The sequence below is a fragment of the Ricinus communis genome, chromosome 8 (assembly GCF_019578655.1).
Source record: "Ricinus communis isolate WT05 ecotype wild-type chromosome 8, ASM1957865v1, whole genome shotgun sequence".
Taxonomy (NCBI): Eukaryota; Viridiplantae; Streptophyta; class Magnoliopsida; order Malpighiales; family Euphorbiaceae; genus Ricinus; species Ricinus communis.
This window is the reverse complement of record NC_063263.1, coordinates 1,346,937-1,359,484: the sequence shown is the minus strand read 5'-3', so window position 1 is coordinate 1,359,484 and position 12,548 is coordinate 1,346,937. Positions and strand designations below refer to the sequence as shown.

The 12,548-nt window shown below is 34.4% G+C and overlaps 1 non-coding gene across 1 annotated transcript; it reads right to left on the bottom strand.

The window, feature by feature from the left end:
- Positions 1–3,676: 3,676 nt before the first annotated feature.
- Positions 3,677–3,783, bottom strand: LOC112536155. Its single transcript, XR_003080211.1, has one exon. It is a non-coding gene; the product is annotated as a small nucleolar RNA R71 (small nucleolar RNA).
- Between the last annotated feature and the right edge of the window lie 8,765 nt (positions 3,784–12,548).

Genomic DNA, 12,548 nt, shown 5'->3' with positions numbered 1-12,548 from the left:
GATATCGAGAAAAATTACGAAAAACCTAATGACGAAAGTTGCTGCTTCTCCCAGATCTCATGGAATTGAGGACGGCTAAATTCGAGTTAGAGTTATGAGTAATTGAGCCAAATATTATTTTCTGAAATCAAATTGGACTAAATTGATAGAAAAAATAATTATTTTTAGGATGAAGTTGAACCAATTGAAAAGTTCAAGGACTAAATGGAAAAAATCTTTAAAAATCGCTAATTGGCTCTACACAGTTCTAATTGACTTGAAACTAAGGTTTTAATGTCATTTTAAGTATTTTTATGATTAAATCAATTTTTATCAATAATTATTGTTCAAATAATGTTGACAAATCCTTTAATTATTAAATAATTTTTAGTAATTATCAGTAATTAAATGAGATAAATAACTTGGCATTTAGGGCTTCCTTCTTTTTTCTCTATAAATAGAAAAGGAAACCCTAGGCCAAAGGAGTTAGCAATTTTGAGCAGAGAATGATTGGTAACTCGACACCCTAAGATTTCTAAAGAGCTAAATACCAAACTGATGTAGATGATTCTATGCATATTTATTGACTGTTTATCAGTCGTTTATTCGTATATTTGAGTCATATTTATTCCTATTTGATCGCACTTTTGTATGTTTATGAGTTTTTCAGGTTTTCAGACTCTTTGATGAGAAATTGATTGATTTCCCGGCAAAAAACAAGATATTTGGATGATTTACGCATATTAGATGTTTGTCGGAGTCGATTCCTTGTTGGCGCGCATTTCGAGGCTTTTGTACAGGCCACCCAACGGCCCGTTACACGGCCTCCCTTAAACAATTTTAGAAATTTGGCATTTCGTGGATGTTGGTGCTCGTTGCTCGGGCCGTTGCATGGACCGTGGCACGGGCTATGGCACTTCTGGCTATAAGTAGGCGCACGCAAAACGAGACAGGATTCCACTTCTGATTTCTAAACTTCTTTAAGCGCGCGACCCCTTACTTTTACACCTCTGTTCTTGACATTTTGGGAGACCAACGTCATTTCAAAGGATTGATTTGGAAGATTCAAGCAAAGATTGAAGGTTCTAAAAGATTGATCGAGACATCCGAGATCTATACTTGAGGCTGGTTTCAGAGTTGGTGCTTGCGACATTTCCACTCCGATTCGAGAAAAGAGGGGTTACATGTTCCATTTCCTTTTCTGTTGTTTATTTCCTTTTGTATTTGTTTCTTTCATTATGAGTAGCTAGGGTTGCCGAACCCATTGGGGTTCACCTTTGTTGATGGATTGTGCTTAATTATTAGATTTTTATTTGCCATTCTTGTAATCTTATTGCTGTTTAGTAATAAAGTTTGGTTCAGTTAATTTGAGACGTTGAATTAATTATCTTTAAGGTTGTTTCTTGACATTGAGAAATGCTTGTTACAACTGGAATTTGAATAGTAAGAAATGGTAGTTAACACTTAGAAATAAGGTTAATTTAATTGCTGGATTAAGAATTAATAACTTTTAATAGTTCTAAATCCCGCTTAATGCTAATCTGTAATAATCTGATAGGAAGAGATTCTATTAGGTTGGTGCAGGTTTAGGAACTCAGTGAGCTTGAGAGAGGAACCAAGTTCAATTCAGGATTTGGGCACGGGTAAGTAAGATTGGTAATTTATAAAATCAACCTTAGAATTCCATTATTTAGGTCCCCCTTTGGGTTTGTTTCTCTTGTTGCGGTTGTCTTTCGATTGTTAGTTGTTGTTCATTCATTTATTTGCATTCATAGTCATTAGTTAATTAATTTAGACTTCTCACACATTATTTCAGACTAGATAACATAGCGAATAATAGTAACTTTAGGTTCACCCGATCTCCAAGGATACGACCTTGATACTCACTAGTGCTAGGCCGCATCGATAGGTTCACTGCCTTAGATGTAGGTTGCATCAGTAGCCCATCAAAACCCTAAACACTCTAGATACTTACTTGATTATTGATCTTTCATCTATTTATATCTGGTTGAGTTTATTCATTGTAAGTTTATTTTAAGTTCAATTATGTCATTTTGTCTTAAAGACTAGTTCCATTATGCGTCTTGATGTGTTTTGTACGTATATTAATCATATATTTGTGCTTTTGTGCATGTATCTCGGAGTTTGGAGCTTGTGTTGAATTTGGCCTAGAAGCATCCCTAGAGTCAATTGGCTATACGTAGAGCTGGTTGGCTGTGCGACACAACCAATCGGCTATTCGTCTATCAATCGCCCCTTCTGCTAATTTTCAAGGATGTTTAGATGATTTCTATGATTTACTACATGTTTTCATTAATTTTAAGTTATTTAGTTGTAGGAGAGTTCTAATACCTTAGTTATTTCCTACTTATATTTTGCTTTATTTTTATATAATATGGACAAATTCATGTTTGATTGATTGGTATTTAAAATTCATCATCTAGACTTAGGGCTTTTAATTTGAATTTTGGCATGAAACTTGTCCATTAGATTAATAAAATGGTAATTGGGTCTAATAGTAAAATCAATTAGACTTAGGTGGGGTTTGCCATGTTAAATAAGTAAACTGACCCACTTAGACTTAAGTAATTAAAACAGGCTTAGCATGTAAAATGTAGCCCATTTAGGATTAATGGTTGATAATTGGGACATAACATATTAAAATTAGACTAAAGTAAGTGGGCCTCTCCTTACATAATTGTGTAGTTCAGTAGATTAACCAGTAAAATGAGGATTAGGCTATGCTTAATAAAATGGGTTAGAATTAGGTGATCTAACATGTTAGAATCAGATAACTATTCAAATTGTTTAGTTGTGTTTTTAACATTAGTTCACTTTTAAATATTACTATAACCAAACTACATTTGATTGCTAGACATTAGTATATGATTAAAAACAGTATTACAATTAAGTCCCTTGTGTAACAATACTCTTATTCATTACTTTATTACTAGATATGATTGGTGCACTTTGCCATGTGCGGATAGCGTGCACTGAGTTTTTAGCGCTGTTGCCGAGGAACTTTTTTAATTGTGATAATATTAGTAATTTAAAAGTTAGTGATTTAGTATTTTTACTTTTATTTGATTGCTCTTGTGTACTTGTCTTTGTGTTTCCTTTAGGTATTTGAATCTGTGCATGACCCAAGTTAGTTCAACGGGACTATTCACTAACGAACCAGAGTTGGAAAGAACTTTGAGGAAGCAATGAAGAGAAGAAAGAAAATGAGATTTAGCCAAAACAATGGCAAAGTTACAGAATCAGAATTAAGAGGATCATGGGAACCAAACTAAGAAAAAGAACAGTTAATAATGGCAGCCGCACCTAGGGAGAGAATAATGCAAGAGTATGCACATCCAACACTAAATGGGCTACATCAAGTATTGCTAGACCAAATATTGTGGCAAATAATTTCAAGATCAAGCCTAACATTATTCAAATGGTGCAAAAAAAATTGCATGTTTGATGGTTTGCCAAATGAGAATCCAAACATTCATTTAAATAATTTTCTTGACATTTATGATATCTTCAAGATTAATAAGGTGTTAGATGATGCTATCAGACTGAGGCTATTCCCATTTTCATTGAGGGATAACCGAAGAAGTGGTTGAAATCGTTTCTATTTGGGACATTTATAACCTAGAATCAGCTGCTCGAAAAATTCTTGGAAAGATACTTTCCATCTTCTAAGACGGCCAAGTTGAGGAATGACATAGCAGGGTTTCTTTAGTATGAGAATGAAACTTTGTATGATTGTTGGGAACATTTCAAGGATTTGCCGAGGAGTTGTCCATATCTTGGTTTACCCTTATGACTGCAAATTCGAACATTCTTTAATGGACTGAATTATAGAAGTAAACAATCTATTAATGTTGCAGCAGGTGGATCATTGAATAATAAGACTCCAGAGTAAACTATGGATCTTATTAAAGACATGCAGTCATGAACTATCAGTGGCAAAATGGAAAAGAGCATATTCGAGTCAGAGGTGTTAGGATCTATGAAATAGACCCTATGGTAGCTGTAAATGCACAGTTAGGGGCTATGAGTAAGAAGATGGATGATTTGACTATATCTTCATCTAAAAGATAGGCATAAGTTATGACTTGTGATTGGTGTGGGAGTGGTCATCAAAGTTAAGATTGTTAAAATGACAATACTTTTACTAAGTCGAAGTAGGTTGATTATGTAAGAAATGCTCTGAGGCAGCAGAACAATCCTTATAGCAACACTTATAATTAAAGGTGGAGAAATTATTTGAATTTCTCTTAGGAAAATCAATATCAATAAAGACCTCTTATGCTAGGACTTCAGTAGTAAAACCAGCAACAGGCTCCTCTTAGAAGGAGTAACATGGAGGAGATGATGGAGAAATTCATATCAGCTTTTGAAACTTGGTTTCAATCTACAGAACCACTCTTAGGAACCATCAATCTTCGATTCACAACTTAGAGAATTAAGTGGGACAGATTGCAAAACTGTTAAGTGAAAGGCCTCAAGGAAGTTTACTAGGTAACACAGAAGCTAATACTAAGGAGCAACTTAAAGTTATTATATTGAGGAGTGGTAAGGAATTAGAACTAAGGTGAAACAAGTAAATGAGATTTCAACTATAATTAAGAAGGTAGTTGATGAGCAAAAGGGTGATGAGGCTAAAGAGAAAGAGAAAGCAGAAGTGACACTAAAGCCTACTCCTTTTGTGAAGGAGTACCAACTTAGGGTGCCTTTTCCAGCCCGTCTTTAAAGAGACAATATGGATTCACAATTTGGTAAGTTTCTTGAACATTTTAAATAATTTCATTTAAATATATCTTTTATGGAATATTTACCATAGATGCCCAAGTATGCTAAGTTCTTAAAAGAACTCATTTCTAATAAGAGGAAACTTTGAGGAAGTATCAATAGTGCAACTATCAAAGAAGAACTTGACAATCATCTGGAGGCGACTACCAAAGAAGCTAAAAGACCTAAGAAGTTTTACTATTCCCTATTTTATTGGTAATTTAAATGTTGATAATCTATTACCTGATTTAGGTGGTAAATGTATATCCTAAAAGCTAATTGGACTTTTGCTTTTTAGTTCATACATTGTGATATTATTATGTAATGAATATTTTTTTTTATTAATGGCAACTGTCTATCATTATGTAATGAACTTCTTGCTCAATTTGGCTCAGACCTTGATGCTGCGACTCATGCGTTACTCAATAGAGGTGCAAGGCTTACAGAAGTACCGAAACAACCACAATATGCACCACTTCCAATTGAAAAATAAATTCTAGTCATTTATGCAGCTGCCAATAGATTCTGTGATCGAATGCCACTAGACATAATTTCTCAATATAAGAGAGCCATAATATAATTATTGAATGAGTCCAATAATATTTATTAAAGACTTTATTCTCAAGAGTTGAGAATATGAATAATAAATGATCTTTAGAATAAATATTATAAAATAGTTCTTGGTCGTAGGATTAAATATTGGACATTTTTAATTCGGAAGACCAAGGTAATGCGTTTAACCCCATGATTAGTATGAGATACTAATATATATAGGATGGTGAGTCTCATGCCATTTAGTATGAGTTACTAAGTTAATTATTATGGGTCACTTGTAAGACGAATGGACTGAACATGACTTGAAGAAATAATGAATCACATGGATGATTTACTTAACTCAATGATTCATTATTAAGTTATGATGGTGTAACTAATCCTTAAACCTCAGGTGACAGAGTTGTCTCATGAATATGTAATTGGAATTTGCTTATGTTTTAGGTACCCGTTCATACCTAGAATGGGTACTTGCAGATAGTGGCTCCATTTGTATATGCATGGAGGTAGGTGTTCGTCAACAAGGAATCCATTGCCTTGAGTAAACAAGAAGAATATCCTATGTGATTCAATAACATCTTGACTAATAAATTCTTGGCCGAGGTAATTATGATTAATGGAAAAGGGGTTTTTGTGTTAACCATATTTAGTTAAGATATATCATGGATTTGGTCATAGAATCAAGTTAGTGGATTTGACTATTCCATGATCCTCACTTGATCGGGATATTGTTCAATGGAAGGATTTAATTACATAGTAACAATTATTTAATTATTCCTTTAGTTGATTAAAATTTTTTAATTAATATTAAAGAGTTTAATATTAAATTTCCATTGCCAATTAATAATGAACCTAGAAAGTCACACACTTTAAGATCAACTCAAGCACAACGATGGACTTGACTTGTACCTCAAGTAGGAACACTAGCATCTTTTGAAGTTAAAGTCTGTAAATATCTAACTAATGATAATGTATAATATATAAGTGTTATATATTAAAGGAGCTTGACACATGTCATCACAAAAGAGTTTGAAATAACATGTATTTGTACAGTAGGTTGACACGTGTCATCACAAAAGGGGTTTTATGATGACACGTGTCATGAAAGTAGCTTGACACGTGTCATCGTAAAAGGGTTTATGATGACATGTGTAGAGAAAGCATCTGGACACGTGTCATCACAAAATGGTTTTATGATGACATGTGTTAGGAATGCAGCGTGACACGTGTCATCATCAAAAGGGATTTATGATAACATGTGTTAAGAAAGCAGCTTGACATGTGTCATCACCAAAAGGGTTTTATGATGACATGTGTTAAGAAATCAGTTTAACATGTGGTGTCAATATAGCTTGACACGTGTCATCACAAAAGAGTTTTATTATGACATCTGTTAAGAAATCAGTTTGACACGTGGTGTCAATATAGCTTGACACGTGTCATCACAAAAGAGTTTTATGATGACGTGTATCAATACTACTTGACACATGTCATCATAGAAGAGTTTTGTAATGACATGTGTTTATACAACTATGTTAAGGATTATGAATCCTTAACACTATATAAGAAAGTTCTTACTCCTATTATCATAAGAAGAAGAATGGAGATAATCGACATACTTACTATCATAATAAGGTTATCACCGTAGGAAACTTGAGAGTGGAGGAGTCCTTCATTTTCAAGAATTGAATAGCTTTGCTTGAGGTTGGTTGTATGAGATAATCTAGAGGATTTGCAATTGTGAATCTCTATTTGATTCTCTAATAGAAACATCATCAACAATTAAGAATCAAATTCTGCTCTTCAAAGGTTGTAGTCCTTTTCTTTGTGGTCATCATATTCATAAAAGAAAGTTATTTCCTTTTCTCAACTTAAATCCTCAATTACAACTTATAACCTTAATTTCCATAAGATGTGAAATGTTTAGAGCTTCTGCTACGCCATTGCATGTGTTTTTCCAATAGTGGAATCAGAGCCAATCTGTTGACAATTGAGGATTTTTAATAATTCAATGAGAATTAAATAGAAAAAGTTAATTTGATTGCATGTAGGATGATTTTGGCCTTAGAAATCCATTTGATGTGTTTTTTTTATCTATTCTTATGGTTTGTAAATTTAATTATTTACATTGGGATTATAATTAATTATTTTGGTACCCTTTTATTTTTTAATCTTATTCAACTTGGTATGCCAAGGTTTATAAATTGTAAAATATTACAAGTGAAGAAATTTGAAGATTCAAGAATCAGAAGGGAATCAGATCATCTAAAATGTAAGAAAATCGGATCGTCATGATTTGATTTAGGCTATTGGTTTTCTTGTAATTTATTATAAACCTAGGTGCCCAAATTAAATTCGTGGCTTTGAAATTTAATTAGAATAGATAGCCCTTAATCATCTGAGTTTATTTATCTGCTTTGATATGCATGGGATGTATGTTTAAAACGGATATATGCTAGTGAGATCTAATAAAGACTAAAATCTTCCAATTAATATTAAGTTGATAAATGGTATGATTTGAAAAATCGATATCATGGCTCTCCACTATGTAAAATTTAAAGATTTTTATGGTCTTATTATTAATCGATCATGGACAAACTCTAAGGGTTATGAAAGATCATGTGATAAATATGTTGAATTTTATTAAGCATTTGATGTTATAAGTATAATTGCTATTAGTGGCCAATATGTCGACTCATGATGAGCTTCTAATATTGCAATTACATTTATTGGATACTGGGCTTGACTTAACTACGTACAATGGACCGATAATCGACAAAACGTGAGGTTCAAAGTACTAGGAGCCGAAGTGTAAATGATTGGATCATGCATGAGGTGCATATAATATGAGATATTTACTCATAAAATTTTAGTAACCCAATAATCAACGAAACGTGAGGTATACTAAAATTTGGTAAGAAACCAATCACCCGCTAGAAATCCACCAACGAGGATTTCTGTTTCTCGCTAGGAAAAATGAGATTCGTCAAGTTAGTGGGAGTCATCATTTTGACTTAAAGACCAAAATCAAAATGAAATTAAATAACAAGTCACTAATAATCTATTATTCTTTGCAGATTTAAAATGGCCCTCCTACTTGCGAGCATACTTGATGTTAACCGATTGACTGGACCGAATTTTATTAACTGGCTTAGGAATTTGAGAATAGTTCTCAATTATGAATGCATTGCCTATGTCCTTAATACCAGGGTTCCCAGTCCCCTTCCTGCAGGGGCATCGAAAGAGGAATATGCTACATTAAGAAGTGGTACTCTAATGACATGCAAGCTAGGTGTTATATCCTAGCTTCCATGACTGACGAGCTGCAGAGCTAGGAAGAGATTCCAACTTTAGGTTATTAGATTTAGGAATTCGGTTATCTCGAGAGAGAAACCGAATTCAGTTAAGAATTCGTCCACGGGTAGCATAATTAGACTCACCGATCCTTTATCTTTTGTTCGGATGCCAACTAGTTTAGATTCCCTTTGGGTTTGTCTTCTTGTCTTGATTATTTCACTTATCAATTACTCCTGCATCTCCCTTAGAACTTAGCTCGTAGTTAATAGTTAGTTTAGAATTTATTCATCATCCATTTTAGGTTAATATAACAAAGAACAAAGAAGTAACTCTGGGCTTTCGCTTTCCGAGGAATACGACCTTGATACCATTAGTGCTAGGCGCATCGAGAGGTACACCGCCTTAGATTGTAGCTAACACGAGTAGCAACCATCAAGTTTTGGCGCTGGGAATGTTTGAAAACTAGAGTGAAATTTGCTATTTGTTAATTTAGCCATTTTTTTCTTTCTTATTATTTTATGATTTTTATTTTTATTTGTTTAATTATTTTATTTTTGTACATATTTATTTAGTTTAAGTTTATGATTCATATAGTGAATGATAAGGAGGTTCAATGCTAAATTTAAACTCTTTGTATGATACATTGGAAAATGGGATCGGGAACCAAGAGAGTGCTAAAAATTGGGATGCCCGTGCATCTTTAGATGCTCGAGTGGAATCGTTTTTGCAGGGCTAGATCAACTCTCTTCTCCTATCCTTTCATCTCAAGTCTTTTGTGAATTTTGTTGTGGTTTACATGTGTGTAATGATTGTCCATTGTATAGTGATGTTGCTCATTGTTCTTATAACGTGAGCGGGTGGAATTATACGGGAAGTTGCCCAAATGACTCGTATGGAAGCACCTACAATCAAGAGTGGAGCATTCATTCACCCTTTGGATGGAGCTTAGATGGCCAAGAACCACTAGGAATTCAACTACATCGGCAATTTAATGTTGCACCTTCGACTCAAGATGAAGAGTTAGTGTCGGAGGAGGCGATGATGAGGTTCATTACAAGTCTTGATGATGATTCCAACAAACAGAGAGGATACTTGAAGATCAACAAGCCTCGATTAAGAACATAGAGCATCAAGTAGGCTTGATCTTTCGATTCTTAGCGAGCAATTGGAAACTCCATCAAACGCTATTTGAATCCGAGGAGCATTTGAGCGCCATCACTTTGCGTTCAGGTGAAAATTTTTCTGGTTTATCTATTATGTTTGACGATGATGCTTATGTGCAGGACGACTCTTTGAACATGGAGATAGAACCGGAAAGGAAGAGGCAAACATGATCCTCCGAAGACTATCAACAGGAATGTAGTTGATGATCTTTGAGTTGCGATTAGAGGAATTGTTGGTAGATTTTCCACAAGTCTCCTCGATGATGGAAGATGAGCACGAGTTGTCCAATGAAGAAGTCTTGGAGGAGCTCGAGTTTCTCTTAGCAAGTGAACCAAGCCAGGGATTGAAGAAAACCATCGACACTCACGAGATTGCCCAACCATCGATCCTTCCAATTGTTGAAACTCCGAGCTTTCAAATTGGAAGAGCCCTAGAGCATCATGACTACATCCAATTATACGAGGCGAGTCTTGCCCATCATATTGGCGGCTTGTTTGATAGTCGGGAAGAGGAAATTGACGATTATCCCTCTAAGCGGATACTTGAAGATATTTGCTTGGAAGAAGGATGGATGGTCGTCGATCACGCCCATTTGCCTTTCACCATGGGTGAAGACTCATCACCTAAAAAGAAGCGCTTTGGGAGGCACCCCAAACTTTATCTTTAATCTTTAATATTTTAACCTTTTGTTTTGAAACATTTTATTATTAGTTTTCATATTTTCGTCATATTTTTGGTTATAATTTATATTTATTTATAGAGACATATTGGACATGCATCAGCCCTCGAATTTCCAACATCAGTGATGATAATCTTCCCTGAATCTTATCTCGCATTCTCCGCATTTATTTTTTATTTCATTACATTCACTGCATGTTGTATTCTCTGGGAGCACAGTCGATCCACATGCGGTATCCATAATATTTTTCAGGGGATAGAATCTTTTGGGGTGCTTATGGGTAAACCTTAATCTCTCATATGGATTTTTAATATATCCGAAATTGCTATGGCTAGGTGTTGTGTATTTTTAGGGATGTTAGGACATTGTGTTTTTATGCACTTGAGTATGCTATTTTGGTGATTGATGACTTGATTTATAGAATTGTAGTTATTTCTTTGTTGTTTTGTTGTCCTTAGAAAATAATATGGTGTACAACAACCTTCACGTTCACAGTAGGTTGTATTTATGTTTTAGTATTTTTAACTTAGGCGCTGATAATATCATATGCATGTGTTTCTTTTAAATAATGATTCAATTAATGATGTTATAACCGTACCTAATACCACACACAGTGAATTTTGAAGAGATTGAGCATCAGCTGGAGCATTCATTATCTTATGCCTTATACTTTTCTGTTTGAGTGTGCATTGTGCACTTGCTGTAGAACTTGCTTTGTAATGCGTGATTGAAGTTACAGCATTGAATTCATGAATACCATGATGATTTGATTTCATAGGCGTCGATTCAGCATTTGACCAAAAGCCACACCTTATGTTTCCACTCAGTTAGCCAATTTTGAGCCTAACCTTTTTCTTCATAATCTACCATCTACCGATTGTACCATTCTTTACATTTATCTTTCCCTTTTACCCTTTACCCTTATCTTATCCTTTCCGTGATATGTGATATATTCTGACTGTGGGATTAAAATGCTAGTTGCTATGTTGGTAAATTCACTAAATCTTTTGATATTTTAAATGCTCCCCTTGATCCAATTTGTATTTGTTATTCTTTATGTTTATTCTGAGTTGTTCAGATGGTATCAGACGTGATTGCGGATCGTAATATATAGGCTAGTTCATTTCTTTAAAAAAAAAGAGAGAAAAAAAAGAAAGAAGAAGAAAAAATATAATAAACAAATCTCATAATTATTTATCTTTTATCGTTTAGATTAGTATATCTAGTAGGTTATTACATAGAAAGGTGGATTTTTAGTGAATGATTCTTTTGTGATCTTAGGCATTTAATCCTTTTAGCATATAATATTGTCGCTCCAACCAAAGATTTTCATACTGTCCAAATCTCCGTACCTTTACCCTAGCCCCATTACAACCTTGGTAAAGACCCTTTGATTTTGGTATTTACTTATTCACAGTAGCAAAGATATGATTTATAAGCAAGCTTATGGTGAGCGGGTCTTGTGCATTTGCTTTGAGGGATTTGTTATTTACCTAATATACACTTTGAGCGACTTGAGTGATCCCCCGTGAGGCATTGGTTCATGATGTAGGTGTTGAGTTGTCATTTAAGTTACTCATGCATTAATATTATTTCCATTCTCTGTTAATGATTTGTAATTTGATTTATGATTGAGTATCCTTTGAGATGTGTTGAATACTCTCTGTTGTGGACTAGGGGCATAAACCGAAATGAATTGCTAACTTGTAGTTTTGTGGGTTGAGTTGTTAATTGCTTGAGGACAAGCAATAGCTTAAGTGTGGGGTAATTTGATGAGCATAGTTTTACACATATTTGCTTGCATATTATTGCGTATGTTCTTAGCAATTATTGTGCTTTTATTCCCGGATCACCCGTGTTTTATGTTCTTTTGCATTTCAGAACATTTATAGGACCATCATCGGTGTTTAAGCAATTATAGATCAATACGTGCGGAAGCGGACGAGAATTCATCAAGATCGGACAAGAGCCGCGTTGCACACATTGAGCATCGGCTGAGTCAAGGCCGTCGCTTGACCATCACAACTGGACTCGTGGCCGTGACCAATGATCAAAACTTGGTCTTCAAAACAATAGTTTGGGCACGGTTTTAGCC